Genomic DNA, 21,158 nt, shown 5'->3' on the forward strand with positions numbered 1-21,158 from the left:
TCTTGCAATGCAGGCAAACTCTTTATTGCTGAGCCAGCAAAGAATTATTGTTTATATATAAGCGATACCATACAATATTTAGCTTTCTCTGCTTGGCTTATTTTACTTAGCCATAATGCTCTCCAGTTTCATCCATATTGTCACAAATAACAAGATTTTCTATTTTTATTGCTGAATAATATTCCATTTTATATGTACACCACATTTTCTCTATCCATTTGTCCCATGGAGAATGTTTAGATTATATCAGTATCTTGACTACTGTGAAACTTACTTGTGTTTCTATGCTGTTTCACTATAATTTTTAAGCTTAGAAAAGCTAAGCTAAAATAATCTTTGTTTCTTAACTTTTATATTTCTAGAAGTCCACTAAATGTAGTAATACATGTTTAAACCTAAATAAAATAATTCATCCTGAAGTACTGAAATCAGAACATCTTGGAGAACAATTAGACTTTTTGTGATAGTATACATACATATATTGTATGAGCATTGTATTGAGCCAGTGTTTCTCAGAGACCACTTTTCTCCCAGGAAACAGATGGTTGTTGCAATTTGTTGGGAAAATTCTATATTAACATCTAGAAGGCAAGTATGTTGTTAAATATCCTACTTTTCACAGAACAGCCCCCATACCAAAGAATTATCCAGTCCAGTATATAAAAGTGCTGAAGCTGAAAAACCCTGCAATAGATTATTTCATGAACATATAACTTCCGTTTCTAATTTAAAACATTTAATAGTTTGAGACTGTTGAAGTATTACTATTGGGGATGTTACATTCTTCATTATGTATCTATACGTATGTTTAGTATATAATGTGTGTGTGTGTGTGTGTGTGTGTGTGTAAAGAGAACTAGTCCTTCATATAGAACTGAATTGGAAAGTTCCCAAATATCAAGAAACTTTCCCTTAATAATAAGTAAATCAATGATGGGTGACTCTTCTCCCCTGAGCTGGTGAAGAATTCACTCACATTTCTATGGAATTGATGAATCTAACTTAACTGAACCTGAAACTCTCTTATTCATCATTTAAAATGCAAGATAATCTCATCAAAGAGTCCTGACACTGGGAAGCAAGAATAGTATTCTTGCTACATTTTCTGTGTGTTTAGGGAAGCAAACATAGAATGTTCACTCTCCAGGGTCCGTTAGAGATCATCTGTTCTAATCCTTTTATTTTATAGATGGAGAAAATAATCCTCAAACAAGAGAAGTGTCAATCTGCAGTTGCACAGCTAGTTAGTAATGAAACCAGATCTATAGTTATGTTATATATACTATCAAAATGAGGTCATGATTTGATGACTTTGTAAAATTGAATCTATGTATATTGAGATGATTTATAATGGAATTTTGCTCAGCTGCAATAGTTTGGAATTGTCCTTCATGACTGACATGACCTCTTTTGCCATCTAGATGAGATGGAACTTACCACATAATGATTTTTTCCTTCTTCAGGATGTATTTTCTTTGTGCTAATATTACATTCACACTGGAAACATCATTTTCAAGTCACAATGTACCATATATAATATTCTACTTTAAATCATGTTATGCCTTTAAAGTCATACAAGTGTGTGTCTGTATGTCAGAGAGATTAGGAATGAGTCTCTAAAAATACATTCCTATCCACAAATGCATTAATCTTTTACATTTTTATGGAAAAAGTCTACTTTCTGTCCTTGAACAATAGCCTGCCTAAAGACTTTTATTTATTTATTTTTTGCTTTATTGTTAAGCTGTTTCTCCTGGATTTTGTGCCTTCATATATTAATAGGACAATATGGTCAAATTATTTTTCCTGTTTTAATTTCTACCTCAAATTCAAGATAACTGATGTCTTTAGATGAAGATTACAAAATTAATGCTGCTGCTAAGTCGCTTCAGTCGTGTCCGACTCTGTGCGACCCCATAGACAGCAGCCCACCAGGCTCCCCTGTCCCTGGGCTTCTCCAGGCAAGAACACTGGAGTGGGTTGCCATTTCCTTCTCCAATGCGTGAAAGTGAAAAGTGAAAGTGAAGTTGCTCAGTAGTGTCCGACCCTCAGCGACCCCATGGACTGCAGCTTTCCAGGCTTCTCTGTCCATGGGATTTTCCAGGCAAGAGTACTGGAGTGGGGTGCCATTGCCTTCTATAGTCTATGGGGCCACAAAAGAGTGAAACATGACTTAGCAACTAAACAATAACAAACCAGAGTTGTTGTTGCTGTTGTTGTTCCTTATTTCACAGTTAATTATATTCAACTGAGAGGTTCTCATAATGTCAAACCTATCTTTAGGGATTAAGGATGTCAATATATAGCACTCCTCTCTGTCCTTCCTCAGTTAGAAACAAAGTGAAAACTAAGATACAGGAGATATAAAAATTGTTATTAGAAAAAAGTACAAAATTCAGTTTCAATTTGTATCTAAAATGTATTGACTATTCTCTTCTTCTTTCACACAACCACATCTTCCTAAACTTGTAAATGCCTTGGAACCACCCATCCCAGGAAAAGGCTGTGTTTATTAAATACAAAGCAGCTTGTTTCAAGTCTCTTACTGGTTGTGGTGGAGGAGAATTAAAGCAAGTGTTTAGAAATTAAAACTTTCAATGCTTTATTTCTACAAAGTCAAGAAATATGAACCAGATAGTTATTGACAGCATATTCTTAAGAGATATAAAAGATGAGAGTATACCAAAGACAAGTATTCTAACATGAGTGTCTTCATATGAAAATATGACATCAGAGACAAAGAGTGTTCCCACCAACATAACATATTCTAATAAAATATGTTTCACTTAATTGGTTGACTATTCTCTGATAAGATACTTTTGTCCCTCTAGTAGTGACTCATTAATTTTTTATCCCCTCAAAATGAAGGAAAAATGTCAATGTGTCCTCTGGGATTCTGTAGCTGTGAGGCAGAAAAAAAAAATGGTTACCTACTTATGAGGGGCATGGATTTATAGGGACAAGATAAATGACAAAAAAATGAGTTGATTATCAGGTGGAAATATTTACATGAGAGTACTGATTTTTCTCTCTGTTTAATATTTATAAAAAAGAATCAAGATTAGTCTTGACTAAAGATTCACTTTTGTTTAGATATTAAATTTTTTATTAACTTCTATGCTATTTAATTTTGTTAGTAAAAATTGCTATTATGAAGTACTTTCAGAATTTTGGAATTTTGTGCTCAATTATCTAATGATTCTCACTAAGGCAAATTCAGATAGAAGGTAGAAGTGTACAGGTCACATTCTGTAGATTTTTCCTAAATTAACTAAGCTAAGTACATATAAAGAGAACACAAATGAGAAGATGAATCTAAATACATGTGTTTTGTTTGAGTAACTTTGATAGCCATATTAATTTTTTTAAATTTTGTGATGATATGTAATTATAATGTTATTAAACTATCCTAAGGAGAAATATTTGATAGGAAATGATACAGTAGAATATGGAATTCATAGCTTATATTACTATTTTGTCATTCAGCATTTTGATAAAATACTATCTATTCAGTCGATAAGACAAGGATACTTATACCAAAAATAAATGTTATAGACCAAATAAACATATCCCTATTTGAATTGTTTTTAATTGTTTATTTGTACTACTTTGAACATAAGAAAAACATTGAAGATGCTATATGTTTCTGTATATCATGGCAGTAGTATATGTTACTTAGATTTCAAGGCATTGGCTAACAAATTCCAGTTGACAAGATTGCCATGATTCTAAACTAGGCTATCCTGGCATCCTGAAATAGTCTCTAAATTAATCCACATGAGATGAAAAACACTCAGTAGGGACATTATGTATTGATGTCCATTCTGAAAGCAATCCTAGGGCCTTCCTTTGGATACCAGGGACATTTTTACTGTTCAAGTGAAGCTTTTCCCAGGATTTATGACTAGAGTCAGGGGAGGTGGGGGAGAAAGACCTGTATTATAAATTATAAAAGATGGTAATAAAGTATAAACATTCATTTTTTTCTTCCAGTTTATGTATAGCGATACACATATAAGTATAGATATGGAGATACAGCAAGTTGAATTTATTTTCCTTCACATATACATATTTGGTGGATAACTGTAGTCATATTTGATAGACATATTGAGCTTTCATCCCTAGGAGAGAAATCCCATAGCAGCAGTTTAATCCCCAGGAGAAATATAGATAAACGCATGGAGAACCTCAACATCTGCTTTGTGTCTCTGTCTCTCTTTGACTTGCCAAAGATCTCTCTGCCATTCTTCTGCTTAGGATAGTGAAGGCTCTGACCAGGCCAAAGATGTGGGGGTTGGAAAGGCTATGAGCTTATTAGAAAATTATCTAAAATCTAAATACCCAGATACTAACTTTGAAGTTGCCTGAGTCTGTCCTCTCTGATTTCCCCCAATACATTACTCAGGAGCTGTCTGTCAAATCTGGGGCTACTAATAATAAGCAGGCTTTTGTATTAAACACAGGTTCCCTAGGAAATTTTGAAAGTCAAAAGGAAAAATAAAGAGAATATTGAAAGCTAAAGGGAATATGTTTTTGTTCTACAGCAATACACTTACTCTAAACAGTAATGCATTTATCTATACTTATACTTTCTATTTCTATATTAACCTCATCTGATTTACGCTAATTTCTGCCAAAAATGATAATAGAAACAGAAAGTTATAGTGCAATACATACTATTTGCTTTACTATTACTCCACCTACTGGAATTGCCCTTCACTGACCGCAAATTTCTGGGACAGAGACTTGATGAAAAATGAGAGAAGGGGAACTGGAATTATGTACAAGCTCTGACAAAACTGTTTTATTTTTACTGATTTATTTAATAGGATGGTACTTATAAAAATGAGAAAGGTAACTTTATTGGAGCATCAGGTTAGATTGTTCAGTAACAGGATGCATTGTTTTGCTCTTTATTATTTTATGTTTTTCTCAGCTACTAAGCTTAATCATATCATTGGGCTCCGTAGAAATAGTATTATTTTGATATTAAAGTGCTGAACCACACATTACTTGGGCTTCCCTGGTGGCTCAGATGGAAAAGAATCTGCCTGCAATAGCAGGAGACCTGGGTTCGATCTCTGGGTTGGGAAGATCCCCTGGAGGAGGGTATGGCAACCCCCTCTCCAGTATTTTTGCCTGGAGAATCCTCGTGGACACAGTCCCATGGGGTCGCAAAAAGTTGGACAGGACTGAACAACTAAGCATACATACATTATTCAAATATGTCTTTTGTTATAAAAATAAGATGTAGGTTTTCAATGTTTCTGAAATGTATTTAAGCAAAACAGTTCTAGAGGAATACTGAAATATTCTATGGAGTGTAGTTTAACATATCAAGGTAATTAAAATAACTTTGTTACAAATATAATGTAGACGACTTTTGAATTTACTACAGATTATATGTTCTAACTTAATGTTTTTCAGATCATTTATATCAGAGCATAGCAATCATCTATGTATAAACATGACTTACATTTATTTTTAGACACATTTTATGTAATTTTCAATCTTAGAGTACTTGAAAAATACAATATAATCAGGATTACATATGATTTTTATATGGAACACTTAATTGAGCAGGTAATTTGTCCATGATCTTAGATATTTTTATTTTTTTTTAATTTTATTTTATTTTTAAACTTTACAATATTGTATTAGTTTTGCCAAACATTGAAATGAATCCACCACAGGTATGCCCGTGCTCCCCATCCTAGCATTCTAATGCATAATGTTCTAGGATATTAGCAGTTTTCAGTTACACTACACTTTGATTCATTTAAAAATAAAGACATAAATTCAGCTGAATTTATTCTTGAAGTGAATTTAAAAGTGACTTCCCTTTACAGTAATATGGGAACACAATTGATACTAAATTAATGCTGAATAATATTCCTGTGTGTTTGCATTTATATATGTGAACAAATATAATATGTAAGGGCATTGTCAATCCCCACATTTATACTACCTTTTCTTGAATGTACATAAATAAAAAAATAACAGGAGAGACAGCTTTATATTAACATCTGATGTGGTTTGGGATATCTTTCAGTATATTCCATTAACCAATGACTTTAAGTAGAGGCTGTTAACTCTGTATTATAAATGATTATATAATAAATATTAGATTAAGTGCTTCTATTTTTATATCCAAGAAAAGCAAAATGTTTTTTAAAATTAGTCATATATTAACTTAAAAAACAATTTTATATGTGTTCTCATTCACAAATATGTGGAATATAGCAAGTATAAGTGACGGTCTTATGTTTTTTATAAGATACCCTTGCCTGAGCACAAAATGAAATGATCTTTTTCTCTGTAGTACAATAAAAACATGTACTAAAAACAAGTGAATCAACACAGCTGGCTGCTGGCATTGTGATTAGGAATGCACTAGTTTGGATAAAATAAGAACTAGCCTGAATCTTTGCCCAAAGCTTGAACTCAAATGACCCTGAAAGAAGTTAAAATACTTTGCCAAATCTCTTTTTTTTTCCTTCTAATTTCACATGTCCTGTTTTTATAATGAAAGGTTGGGGTCACTCTATTTCCTGATTAAGTTAAAAAAGAAATTCTGAAATAAAAAATAACCCAATAGAGCCTCTTGAGGAGGGTGAAAGAGGAGAGTGAAAATGCTGGCTTAAAATTCACCATTCATAAAACTAAGATCCTGGCATCCAGTCCCATCACTTCATGGAAAATAGAAAGGGAAAAAGTGGAAATAATGACAGATTTTTATTTTCTTGGGCTCCAAAATCACTGCAGATGGTGACTGCAGCCATGAAATTAAAAGACACTTGCTCCTTGGAAAGAAAGCTATGACAAACCTAGACAGTATACTAAGAAGCAGAGACATCATTTTTCTGACAAAGTTCCATACAATCAGAGCTATGTTGTTGCTTTTGTTTTTTCCCAGTAATCATGTGCAGATGTGAGAATTTAACCTTAAGGAAGGCTGAACACCAAACAATTGATGCTTTTGAACTAAGGTGCCAGAGAAGACTCTTGAGCGTCCCTTGGACAACAAGGAGATCAAACCAGTCAATCCTAAAGGAAATGAACCCTGAATATGAATATTGGAAAGACTGATGCTGCAACTGAAGCTCCAATACTTTGGCCACCTGATGCAAGCTTTTCCAGGCTCACTGGAAAAGACCCTGATGCTTTGAAAGATTGAAGGCAAAAGGTGGAGAGGGCGACAGACAATGAGATGGTTGTATGGCATCATCAACTCGATGCACATGAATTTGAGCAAACTTCGGGAGATAGTGAAGAGCAGTTTAGCATGCTGTAGTCCATGGGGTCACAAGGAGTCAGACATGACTTAGTGACTAAACAACAACAATACTCAATAAACTGAATAAATTTATAGCTGTCCATTGTGCTGAATGGATTAAAGTGTGGGGAAGAATATTAATGAAAAGGAAAGTGTTTTAAGGATGCACATTGTCAGAAATTGCATCCTCAAAAGTATAAGAGTCACAGATAAGCACTCTAGATGTATCATACATCCCACATGTCCTTGCATTCTCAGAAAAATGCAGATATCATTATTATTTTTCTAACACTGCCACTCACACTGCATTTCTCTTTAGCTGGGTCTGAGTAATAAAGTATAGTTCAGATCATGACAATTTAGTGTTCTTTCACCTACTGGCTAATATCTCAAAATAGAATCACATGATTTAAAACCAATAAGCAGTTATTGAAATGCAGATTTCATTTAAGTATTTATATTTTATATTGGGATATAGTTGATTTATAATGTGCTAATTTCAGGGGTACAGCAAAGTGATTCTCTTATATATACATATATATCATTTTTTTCAGATTATTTTCCCATAAAGGTTATCATATTGAGTAAAATTTCCTGTGTTATAATAGGTCATTACTGATTATCTATTTTATTTATAGTACTGTGTATGTGTTAACCCCAAAGACTATGAAGGAAAAGTAGGAAGAAAAAGAAAAAGAGTGGAAAGGTGATGACATGAGGAGGAAAAAAGCAGGTAAAGAGTGATAGGTAAGAAGAAAAAAAAATAAGGAAAAAGAATGAGCAAGTGAAGATAAGTGAGGGAGAGATAGGAAGAAGGTATAAATAGTAGTGATTTACCTCTAGCTTCCTTTACTTTTTGTTAGTATCTATTTAAGGCTGATCTGAGAACTCCCTGCTCCTTACTCTCTACCTCCAGGCATGTAGGGCATGGCTTCTCTCAGAACCTTTATGTACACCCTGGCACATACACATCATCATGTGGAGATGCTTCCAACATTCTCTTCACACCTAATTTCTACCATTATTTCATCTTTGTGAACAATAATTTCAAGCTTGCTGATGCTGCTGCTGCTAAGTCTCTTCAGTCGTGTCCGACTCTGTGTGACCCCATAGACAGCAGCTCACCAGGCTCCGCCATCCCTGGGATTCTCCAGGCAAGAACACTGGAGTGGGGTGCCATTTCCTTCTCAAATGCAGGAAAGTGAAAAGTGAAAGTGAAGTCACTCAGTCATGTCCAACTCTGAGCAACCCCATGGACTGCAGCCCACCAGGCTCCTCCAACCAGGAGATTTTCCAGGCAAGAGTACTGAAGTGGGTTGCCATTGCCTTCTCCAAATTCAAGCTTAGTTACAAATAAATTAGGAAGTTGAAAAAAATAACCAGCATTGCAAATAACTGCTTAACAAAATTAACTCAAGTACCAAGTTTATGTTAGAAGATAAATGAATTTTTTTTAAAGACCCTTATCCTAAGGAATTGAGATAAAATATTCCTATAGTGTTCAGTCTGTTTAAAAGGCACCTTTGATTCATTGGCCCTTCTTCAAATCCATCATTGCCTTGGTCGGAACTTTCTCTACTGTAAAATTGAAATATAACAGCAAATATGTTCAGTTTGCTTCTGATCTTGAGTGGAGTTGGCCTGCAATGGCTTGCAGCAGGGTTTAGTTCCCAGCTGGAGATTGAGGCTGGGTTGTGGCCCTGAGAGCACAGATCCTGGCCAGTAGACCAGTGGTCAGTGACAAGGGCCCTGGCCCTTTGGCTTTGCAGAAAAGAATTTCCACAAAGACAGAAAGTAGTGAAGCAAATAAAGTATTTATTAAGGGAGGGGCGGGGGGAGTATAGTACATGTGGATAGACACAGGGGTGGACTCAGAGTCACTGAGTCACACCCTTGTGGCAATTTAAATTGCTTTTATAGGCATCTCTTCCAGGTTTCTGTAGGCCCGTCATTTATATTTTTCTGGTTCACAGTCCATATTTGGTACAACCTAGGATCCTCTCATGGGTGTACTCATGTGTGTACACACTTCTCTTAGCCAAGATGAATTCTACTGAAAAGGCATATGCATAGAGCATCCCTTGAGATCACTCCCCTTTTGACCTCCAAGGAGACTTTCTGTGCCTGTGTGGCCTGGGAGGTCTCCTGACTTTGAGAAAGAGAAATACACGGTCTTGGGAGGACCCAGCTTCCTCCCTTAATTATCCTGCTATTCTTATCTTGGAGTTTTGGTTTAGGGGGAATGAATCTCCAGTTGCTTTACCCTCTTGGGGGTTCTGGCCAGAGTTTCTAAAACTCTTGTAATTTCCTAAATGATTTCTAATTGTAATTTCCCAATTTTCTAAGAGCAATAGGAGTATCTTTTATCATAATCTTTCGTTTCTGTCTTCAGTTCCTGAAGCAGCGCTAGGACAATAGACATGAAATACATATTTTTGTTATGCATAACAAGTACCAATGCAGACCTCAGTTAATGTCAATAAGGTGACTTTTTGAAAGCCCCTAAGTATGAGGGTATGATTGCTAGAGGAACCAAATGTTATCAGAGACTTGTAACCTTCAGCCCCAACCTCTAACCTCCAGAGAAAGGAGAGTAACTGGAGGTTGCATTGATCAGTAATGGACAATGATTCAATCAACCATGCCTATATAATGAAGCCTCAATTAAAAAACCCTCACCAAAGGGATTTAGGGAGCTTCTGGGTTGGTGTACAGATGGAGATGTGAGAAGGGTCGCTTGGCCAGCAAGGGTATAAAAGCAAGTCACTCCTTCCTACATGCCTTAACATATGTATCTCTTTACCTGCCTGTTCATTTTTATCCTGTAATATATTCTTGGTTATCCATCTCTAATACTAAGTAAAGTGCTTTCCTGAGTTCAGTGAGCCATTCCAGCAAATAATTGAACCTCAGGAGAGGGGTTGTGGGAACTTCCAATTTATAATTGCTTGATCAGAAATACAGATGACAACCTAAAAATTGTGATTGGTGTCTGAGGTTGGGGTAGGGCAGTCTTCCTGATATCAGGCGGCCTCTGCTGGCCTGCAGTGGCTTAAAGCAGGGTTTCAGTTCCCTGGCCAGAGACTGAAGTCAGGTCACAGTGGTGAGAGCACAGGTCCTAACCACTGGATCAGTAGTTAGTGGCAAGGGCCCTGGCTTTTCAGCTTTGTGTAAATTAACATAAAGTAATGGAGAAACATAACAGAAAGTAGTGGAGAAAGTAAAGTATTTATTAGGAGGAAAAGAGTACAATATGTGTGGCTAGACAGACAGGTGGGCTCAGAGAGAGTTACTGAGTTACACCCTCATGGCAGTTTGAACTACTTTCATGTCGTAACTTTTCTGGGTTTCCTTTGGCCAATCATGTTGATTTGCCTGGTTTAGAGTCTATATCTTAGGATCCTCTCATGTATGCACATGCATCTCTTAGCCAAGATTGAGTCTACCAAAAAGGCATATGGGTAGAGCATCCCTTGGCATCACTTCCCTTTGACCTCCAAGGAGACTTTCTGTGCATGTGTGGTTGGGGAAGTCTCCTGGCTTGGCAAAGGAGAAATATGTGATCTGGATAGGACCCAGCCTCCTCTCTCAATTGTTCTGCTATTCTAGTCTTGGAGTTTTGGTCCACAGAGAATGGATCTCCAAGTATTTTACCCTGCAGGAGGGGGTGGGCATCCACCACTTGCCTCATTATGGTACTGAGTCCTTCACGTGTGGAGTCTTTCCTAACTCCAAACAGTGTCAGAACTGGGGACACCCAGTTAGTATCCACAGAGAATTGGAAAAATTGCTTGGTTTGAAAAAAAAAAAAATAAAAAACATGTCTGGTGTCAGAAGTGAAGGGTAGTAGAATACAGAAAACAGGAGGTTTTCCCATGTATCCACCTTGACTTCTTATCCTAAAGATGCTTTCTTCTTTTTCCTTTCTCCTGAGGTCTCTGAAATGCTAGTTTTGTGGTAAACAATATTTACTCAGCCGCATCACAGAATACATGCAGCCTCATTTTGCTTCAATTCAAACCCAGCTCTCTCTATAGCATTTTTTATTTTGGTTCTTTTTTTTTTTTTTTTTTTTTAAAAAAAGCTACTTACTTTCCAGTGATTCAAAAGACAGGGGTGATCAAAATTCTATGGGCTTTCAACTATTTCTTGCCTGATTATAAAGTGCCCTCTTTCTTTGTGATTCATAGCCTCTACACATGCTACACTCCTTTATACTAGGGCATTCCAACAGATTTTAAAGGGCTTTGAAAATCTCTGTTTTCTGTTCTCATGAGATATAGGAAGTTTGTGGTGTTAATCCACCCAGCTCCCTAATTTTTTTTATCCTCAGTCATTGCTTGAACAACCTGATCCATAAACTGCATTATTCATCTTGACCCACATTACTACTCCATTGTCAGAAAACAATGCTTCATGAATATTTCCATGTTTCTGCACCAATGGGGCTTTTGGAACAAAGATTGCTGGATCCTTGGTTAAAGAAGTGTTTGAGTGGAAAACAAGTCTTGAAAATTAAAGACAGAATGAAAGGGTTCAGAACATGCCACCCCAAAATAGGCCAATTTGATATATTGACTTTTTTGATCTAAAGGTACTTAGAAAAGCAGCAGGTACCAAAAGAGGCATCTGACCTTCACTTTTCTTCTTGAAACAAGAGACGTAATTCCTATCCAAAAGATGCCATCCCTGAACCTGGAGGAAAAGGACATTCTCATCACCAGAGAAGGGGAGTTGAGGCTGAGAAGAATCTGTACAAACACATCTTGTTAAAATGACCCTTGTCCTCCTCTGGTCTTCCTAAATATTTTACTTTTTTCATAATTATTACTCTTTCTTCAATCTAGTATATTATAACTTAGGGGACCTAAGCACTGTTTGGGTCTTCGTTTTCCTGTGAAGGCTTCCATGTACATGTAAAAATAAACTGCGTATGTTTTTCTCCTATTAATCTGTGTATGTCAACTTAATTCTCAAGTTCAGCCAGAGACCCCAAGAGAGTAGAGAAAAAATATTGCTCTGCCTACAAGACTTACAGAGAGAGAGATTAAGACAACTCCAGTGGACCATTAATTTACATATCAAATGAGAAAAAATCTAGGAACCTCTACCTCCTTTTCCTAAATAGAGTGATCTTGCTTTCCAAACCAAAGGTCATTCTCTCTCCAGAGAGGTTGAGGGTTAAATGGGCCAGCTGACCTCTATAAGTTCCAAGATGCATAATTTCAGAGATCCTCTGCTGTGGTATTGATAAGAAGGACAAGAAGGATATATCTGCCTCGTGCTGCATTCCACCTGGGGAATTAGGGCATAGAAAATTAGCACTATGATTGACATGCAAGTAAATAATCAGTTTGTGCTTTGATCCAGAAAATTTGTGTTTTTGTAAACACGAATAAACAAACATAAATAAATAAATTTAGGTGTAAAAACAATACACACTTCTTCTTTAGCTATGTGGAAATACCCTGGACCTTTATCCCTTCATTCTCTCTGTAGTCTAGGAGATCAATTCTGATTTCACATTCTTTTCCTCAAGTCCTATTATTTTTATCTCTCAATTACTTTCTAATTTTCACATAAAATAGAAATCACCAAGAAGATTTTCTGGTTTCCTGCCACTCCTGTGTATCAGTGTGTCTTTATTTGCATGAATCTCAAAAGGTGAGACTCATCCTATATTACTCCTTCAACTACCACATCCAATTCATTTTATACCTTATTGACTCTCTCTTCTAAATATAACTTGGAATGTTTTCTTTTTTTTTTCCTCAACACTTTGGTTCCTGTTCTTGATTTAGTTTAGACCCCCGTCATTACTAGAAGGCAATAGTGAGCCACAAACCTTAAAATTGAGCTGATGCTGAATAGAAAGCCTGGAGTGGGAGGGCAAATGGCTTTTTAAAACTGAACCTTTGTTTGTTTGTTTGTTCAAATTACTTTGTAATAGAATAAGAAATTGTTCTGAATACATTTTTATATTTATGTGCCCTAAATGTGTGATTATAGTTGAAGTGTTATTTGCTCAGTCATGTCTGACTCTTTGCCACACCACTGACGATAGCCCTCCAGGCTCCTTCATCCATGGGGTTTTCCAGGGAGTGGAATTGTTATTTCCTTCTCCAGGGGATCTTCCCAACCCAGGAATCAAACCTAGGTCTCCCACATTGCAGGCAGACTCATTATTATCTGAGCCACTAGGAAGCCCAAATAAGTACTTAACACTAAATGGACTTTATCAAAATATTCATGTTTATTTTTTTAAGCTCTTGGTTATTTTCTGCTGAAGTAGTAGACTTACTTATGTTTTGTGGTTCTGGAATTTTTGATGCCAGTTACTTTAAGAAGATAGTTCTTATTTTACCTTGTTGCTGATTAATTTATCAGAATTTACTTACTATATATTAATACATTTGTTAGTTTAAAAAATGTTAACTATATTGCAGACTAACACAAGATTCCAAATCTGTGAATCCCCAGAACATATTATCCCCAAAACATATTAAACTGGATATAACAAATTAGTTTTAGAAACCATAAAATACAAAACAAAAATTACTATCTTTTTCTAGATGTTTATTTTCACAAATATTGAATTTATTTCAATGGTTTTAAATCCAATAGCAAAAACATAATTATATTTGCGATGGTATTTTTTATATGTTTTTGAGGATAAAACTGCATTTTCCAGCGTACATGTATAATCATGACGCATATATTAGCAAATAAGAGACCTTTTTTTCCTTTTGATTCTCTTGATAGCTCTGGAATACATCTGAAGCTGAGTCTGAAAGTAAGGTCAGGAGAAATAAAAAAGTGTATAATACGTATAAGGAGACATCGTAGACATTCAAGAATGACAGAGAGAGGCCGGGAGTTTTAGAGGGAAGATATAGGAGAGGCAAAAAAAAAAAAAAAAAAATGTGTTTGCAACCCTTTCTGGTGGAAAAAAAAAAAAAATCCAGTGTTGGACAGTGTACGAAAAACTTTTTCAGTAGTTCTGTGTGATGCTTCTTTTGAAATTGTTTTATTTTTGTAAACAAAACTCCTTTTACCAATGCAAGTCCTAAATAAGATCTATTACACACACAATTCTTTGTGTGATTTTTGGGTATTTAGAAAATGGCCTAATTCTTATATGGGTGGATAAAGTGAGGGATAGAAATAGCATCTATGGAAAGGAGAGACAACCCATAGGTGAAATAAATTACACAAAACAAGAGCTCAGAAACTTCAGTGATAAATTCACAGCTGTAATGAAGAAGACGTTAAACTTCTTTGGCTTTAGTCTACCTTGCATAGGACGGTAGGGCAAAGATAAGCCTACTGACATAAGAGGTAGTTATACAGGAATGTAAAGTATACACTTTCAGCTGCCACTATAATGATTCATCTTTCATTCATTTAATAATTCATTTGACTATTATCTGCTGAACAATCACTGTGTACAGAGCCTTCACTAGACGCTGGCCTAATGGTTGTGAATGAAAAGCTAGTTAAAACAATACCCTGGCACACAAGATCTCACAGGGAAACAAACATGAAGAAAAACAGTTGTAATATGTGATAGGTGCTAAAATATAGACATGTGCAGGGCTAGAAGAGCTCAGAAGAGGAAAAAAATCCAACTAAGAAAAATCAGAGAAGGTTTCAGAGGTATTAGCCTGAATTAAGTAGTGAAGAGTTATTATGAATTCTTAAAGAATAGAAACATAAGAAGGGCAATCCAAAAAGAAGTAATATCATATGCAAAGATACAGAAGAATAAAAAGCAGTAGTACATTCAAGATAATCTAGAAGTGTCCAAAGTGTGCCCATGACATAAGGAAGCAGGTAACCTTGTCAAGAACCCAATAGAAATATTATGCAGGCCACATATATAATAAGTTTTCGAGAAGCCATATTCAAATAGTAAAAGGAAATGGAAAAATCAGTTTTACTAAAGTTTTATTCATCTGACATTTTACAGATATTTTCATTTCAACATGGCATTGGTTTAAAATTATTAATGAAATATTTTACATGTAAAAAATGTCATTAAAGTTTGAAATGTTACCTATACTTACATTGCATCTCAGTGCAGAGGAGTCACATTTCACATGCCACAGACACGTGATGGGAGTGGTTGCTTCATCAGATGGTTTACTTCTAAAGTTAGACTGTTGCAGGACATGCTTCTTGAGTAATGTAGTGAAAGTGAGAGTGAAGTCGCTCAGTCATGTCCGACTCTTTGCGAGCCCATGGACTGTAGCCCACCAGGCTCCTCCATCCATGGAATTCTAGGCAAGAGTACTGGAGTGGGTTGCCGTTTCCTTCTCCAGGGGATCTTCCCGACCTGGGGTTCGAACCCCGGTCTCCCGCATTGCAGGCAGACACTTTACTGTCTGAGCCACCAGAGAGTCCCTGAGTAATGTAGAGTTCATTTTAAAAGACATTGTCAGGAGTCTTCCATTATGGACAAACCATTTCTATTTTTTTAGCTTTATATTTATTGTATGGTTACTACTTAAGTATGTGCAATTATGAATGTAGTGATACATTTCTCAAGCTTATACTCTTCTATATGTATCCACACAGATGTACACTCATATAAACCACTTAAATGCTAATAATGAACATAAATTTCATATAATGAGTAATATAATTTTATTTAATGCTTCAAAAATGAATAAAAACTTGATTCTCTAAACTTGCTATTTTGTTGAACTTAAAATATTACATATTACATACTAATTTAAAATATAAAACTGCTACTTGTACTACAGTGATATTAATATCATGGCAATAATGGAATTTATTTTTAGATTCCACACATAAATGAAATCACTCAGTACTTGTCTTTCTCTAACTTATTTCACTTGGCATAATGCCCTCAACATCTATCCATGTTTTCACAAATATCAACATTTCATTTTTGTGGCTGAATATAATATACCTGTATGTGTGTGTATTACATTTTCTTTATCTGTTCATCCACCAATGGACACTTAGATTGTTTTCATAACTTGACTATTGTAAACATTGCTGCAATGAACATGGGGACATATACCTTTTTGAATTAGTGTTTTCATTTTCTTTGGGTAAATGTATCTTTATCATATTGAGTCTTTTATTTGTTACCCTGCAAATTAAAATAGCTTAATGTGGTGTCAATGTGAATTTAAAAACAAACAAGGAATGAATTCCTTTGTCGGATCTTGGTTTTAGGGCAGGTGATTCAGATAGTCCAGGTATATTGAGTGTTTTAGATGCTGTCAAAATGAAAACAAAATATTTTAAAACATGATACAGAACCTGTGAATTCTCTGTTACTTAGTTTAGAGATGGTCCTGTTTGAGAAATGTTGCTGTTGCCACATTATAATTTTACTGTGATATCTACAAGTTTGATAGGGAATGATTTAAAGCCTCTGGGGATTTACAAATTCAACTTTAGGCTTTAAAAACAGAAGTGCCTGTGAGTGGAGATAGATGTTGTACATGTGTGTAAGAAGTATGATTCTAAACCTAGGAGATTTGGGTTGAGAAATATGATAATTTAAATACCCTTATTTACTGTTGGAAAGAAAACAGAATATTATTATCAAACAATTTTTTTATCAAAATGACTTAGAATTGCATAAGCAAATCAATTCCATTACACTATAATCACCATTTTATTAATATTCCTCAAAAATGAAACTGCCTTACTCTGAGTATAGTCAGCAGATCATTGAAGTTTGAACAGGTCCTTGGCTTATCTGGGGTACTACTCTGAGAAAAAAATATTCACAGCATTCACCAGAATAGACGTGACCTGGGGGAATTGTTTCTTTATAACATAGTTTGGTATCCATAGTTTGACTTGTCTTCATTTCTGATTTCGTCTATAATAATTTAGTAATGGTTCTTCTTTTTCTCAAATATATTATTTAAAAAGTCTGTTATCAGTCCCACCCTTTATGACATTAATCAGCAAATTATATTTGATCATGTAGATATTATTCAGTTATAGAAAAGATGTCTGGAAAACTACATTTGTTTTTCTATTGACTTGCTAAATACTTAAAAGTAAGTTAATATATTCTTTTTATGCATGTAATGTGTGAGCATAGATTTATTGGATGCACATCCATTCAGAAATGATGTATTAAGCTTCTAAGAAATTATTTAGAAACATATAAATAATGTGATATTGAAAAATCTTCATGATAAAATGCTAAATATTACAAAGATCATCATTTATGAATATTATACTGATTATATATTCAACTAAAACAATTTTCTCAAAGATTTGTTTTTCAAAAACCATACTCAGTTGAGAAAAAAAAAAATGATTACAGAGGATACCAAATGAAACAATATATCCACATGTGCTTTATGGCCTTTTAGTTCCTTAGCATATTAATTTGTGTTTTATGAAAAAAGGGTTGGATGCTCAAGTAAGTTTACAAAATCATCAGTTAAATCCAGTTAAATAGGTTACTTTAATATTGACTCTACATGTCTACTATGTGATGATTTGTTTACTTTCTGATAGGAGGCTATACCTGTAGAGATTTGCAAAGGTTTCTGACCAGGCAACAACTTTTTGTATAAGACATATTTCTAGATAAGTAACTAAAAATAAGAAAAAGTCTTCTTTTTAAGTTATAGTGTTGCAGTCAGATGCTGATAGAAACATTTACTGCACACATCAGAGGTTTTCTTCAATGCATTTTGTGTTCCAGTCAAAGACAAATTCATGTTGCAACTCTCATTAAATAATGATCTAAAAATACAGCAAAAGCATCTAGTCTTAATAATAAAATTAGCCCATTTGCCATTAACTGAGAAAATTTATGCTTTGGACTTGAAATGATTGATCATAGGGCTTCCCTTGGGGTTCAGCTGGTAAAGAATCTGCCTGTAATGCAGGGGACCTGGGTTCGATCCCTGGGTTGGGAAGATACCCTGGAGAAGGAAAAGGCTACCCACTACGGTATTCTGGACTGGAGAATTTCATGGATTGTATAGTCCATGGGGTTGCAAAGAGTTGTACACGACTGAGCCACTTTCAATTTCATAAATCTATGAATTTTCATGTTGCAACTCTCAATAAATGATGATGTAAAAATATAGGAAAAGTATCTAGTCTTAAGAATAAAATTAGTCCTTTTGCATTAGTCGGTTCAGTTCACTCAGTCATTTCTGACTCCTTGTAACCACATGGACTGCAGCAGTTCAGGGTTCCCCTTCCATCACAATTCCTGGAGTTTACTCACTCATGTCCATTTGTTGGTGATGCCGTCCAACCATCTCATTCTCTGTTATCCCCCTCTCCTCCTGCCTTCAATCTTTCCCAGCATCAGGGTCTTTTCTAATGAGTCGGTTCTTCACATCAGGTGGCCAAGTATTGGAGTTTCAGCTTCAGCATCAGTTCTTCCAATGAATATTCAGGGCTGATTTCCTTTAGGATGGACTGGTTGGATTTCCTTGCAGTCCAAGGGACCCTCAAGAGTCTTCTTCAACACCACAGTTCCAAAGCATCAATTCTTCAGCACTCGGCTTTCTTTATAGTCCAACTCTGACATTCATACATGACTACTGGAAAAACCATAGCTTTGACTAGACAGAAATTTGTTGGCAAAGTAATGTCTCTGTTTTTTAATACGCTGTCTAGGTTGGTCATAACTTTTCTTCCAAGGAGCAAATTTCTTTTAATTTCATGGCTGCCATCACCATCTGCAGTGATTTTGGAGTCCCCCCAAAATAAGTCTGTCACTATTTCAACTGTTTCCCCATTTATTTGCATTGAAGTGATGGAACCAGATGCCATGATCTTAGTTTCTGAAAGTTGAGTTTTAAGCCAACTTTTCCACTCTCCTCTTTTACTTTCATCAAGAGGCTCTTTAGTTTTTCTTCGCTTTCTGCCATAGGGATGATGTCATCTGCATATCTGAGGTTATTGATATTTCTCCCAGCATTTTGATTCCAACTTGTGCTTCTTCCAGCCCAGCGTTTCTCATGATGTACTCTGCATATTTTAAATAAGCAGGGTGACAATATACAGCCTTGACATACTCCTTTCCCTATTTGGATTCAGTCTATTGTTCCGTGTCCAATTCTAATTGTTGCTTCCTGGCCTGCATACAGAATTTTCAGAAGGCAGGTCAGGTGGTCTGCTATTCCCATCTCTTTAAAAATTTTCCAGAGTTTGTTGTGGTCCACAGAATCAAAGGCTTTAGCATAGTCAATAAAGCAAAAGTAGATATTTTTCCGGAACTCTCTTGCTTTTTCGATGATCCAATGGATGTTGGCAAACTGAACTCTGGTTCCTCTGTCTTTTCTAAATCCAGATTGAACATCTGTAAATTCACGGTTCATGTACTGTTGAAGCCTAGCTTGGAGAATTTTGAGCATTGCTTTGCTAGCATGTGAGATGAGTGCAAATGTGCAGTAGTTTGAGCATTCCTTGGCATTGCCTTACTTTGGGATTGGAATGAAAACTGCCCTTTTCCAATCCTGTGGACACTGCCGAGTTTTCCAAATTTGCTGGCATATTGAGTGCAGCACTTTCACAGCATCATCTTTTAGGATTTAAAATTGCTCAACTGGAATCCCATTACCTCCACTAGCTTTGTTTATAGTGATGCTTCCTAAGGCCCACTTGATGTCTGGCTCTAGGTGAGTGATCACACCATCGTGATTATCTTGGTCGTGAAGATCTTTTTTGTACAGTTCTTCTGTGTATTCTTGCCACCTCTTCTTAATATCTTCTGCTTCTGTTAGGTCCATACCATTTCTGTCCTTTATTGAGCCCATCTTTGCATGAAATGTTCCCTTGGTATCTCTAATTTTCTTGGAAGAAATCTCTGGTACTGCTGCTGTTGCTGCTGCTGCTGCTGCTAAGTTGCTTCAGTCGTGTCCGACACTGTGCGACCCCATAGATGGCAGCATACCCGACTCCACTGTCCCTGGGATTCTCCAGGCAAGAACACTGGAGTGGGTTGCCGTTTCCTTCTCCAATGCATGAAAGTGAAAAGTGAAAGTGAAGTTGCTCAGTCGTGTCTGACTCTTAGCAACCCCATGGACTGCAGCCTACCAGGCTCCTCCATCCATGGGATTTTCCAGGCAAGAGTACTGGAGTGGGTTGCCATTGCCTTCTCTGTGAAGTAATCTCTAGTCTTTCCCATTCTATTGTCTTCCTCTATTTCTTTGCATTGAGCTATTAACTGAAAAAGAAATAATGCTATGGAATTTAAATGTTTGATTTTAATAGGTAACCAACTTTTATAATAACTGGTATTGTTTTACTGGAAATTTTAGCAAATGGATTTTTAACTTTCTCTACATTGATTTTTAAGTCATTTAATTTTCTGTCCTTTAATGCATTTTAAAAAATTTGTTTTGAGTCTGATAGACCTTGAGCATTCATCTATTCATTTGAAATATTTGAAAAACTTTTGTTTCTAAGCATATCCTAGATGCTGAGCATATACAATAAATTTAAAATTTCTTAATATTATAAAGATGAAATAGATGGCATCACTGGCTCAATGGGCATGAGTCTAAGCAAGCTCCAGGAGACAGTGAAGGACTGGGAAGCCTGGTGTGCTACATCTCATGGGGTTGCAAACAGTTGGATGCAACTTAGCAACTAAACAACAAATATTATAAAAGGGTTTTGGGGGCACATTATCATAAATAATCATGCAAATAAATATTTCTCATGGTGATAAATGCCTTGGAAAAAGATAAAGCAGAGAAGACTAGGAAATACTAGGGTGAGAGACAGCTTTACAATGTTAAACGAGGCTGCCAAAGAAGTTGCCAATCAAAAGGTAGAATTTGTACAAAATGCTGGTAGATAAGAAAGCAACCATTTGTGTGCCTATGTAGTGGAAAAATATTTCAGGCAGAAT

The sequence above is a fragment of the Bubalus bubalis genome, chromosome 1, assembly GCF_019923935.1.
Source record: "Bubalus bubalis isolate 160015118507 breed Murrah chromosome 1, NDDB_SH_1, whole genome shotgun sequence".
Lineage (NCBI taxonomy): Eukaryota > Metazoa > Chordata > Mammalia > Artiodactyla > Bovidae > Bubalus > Bubalus bubalis.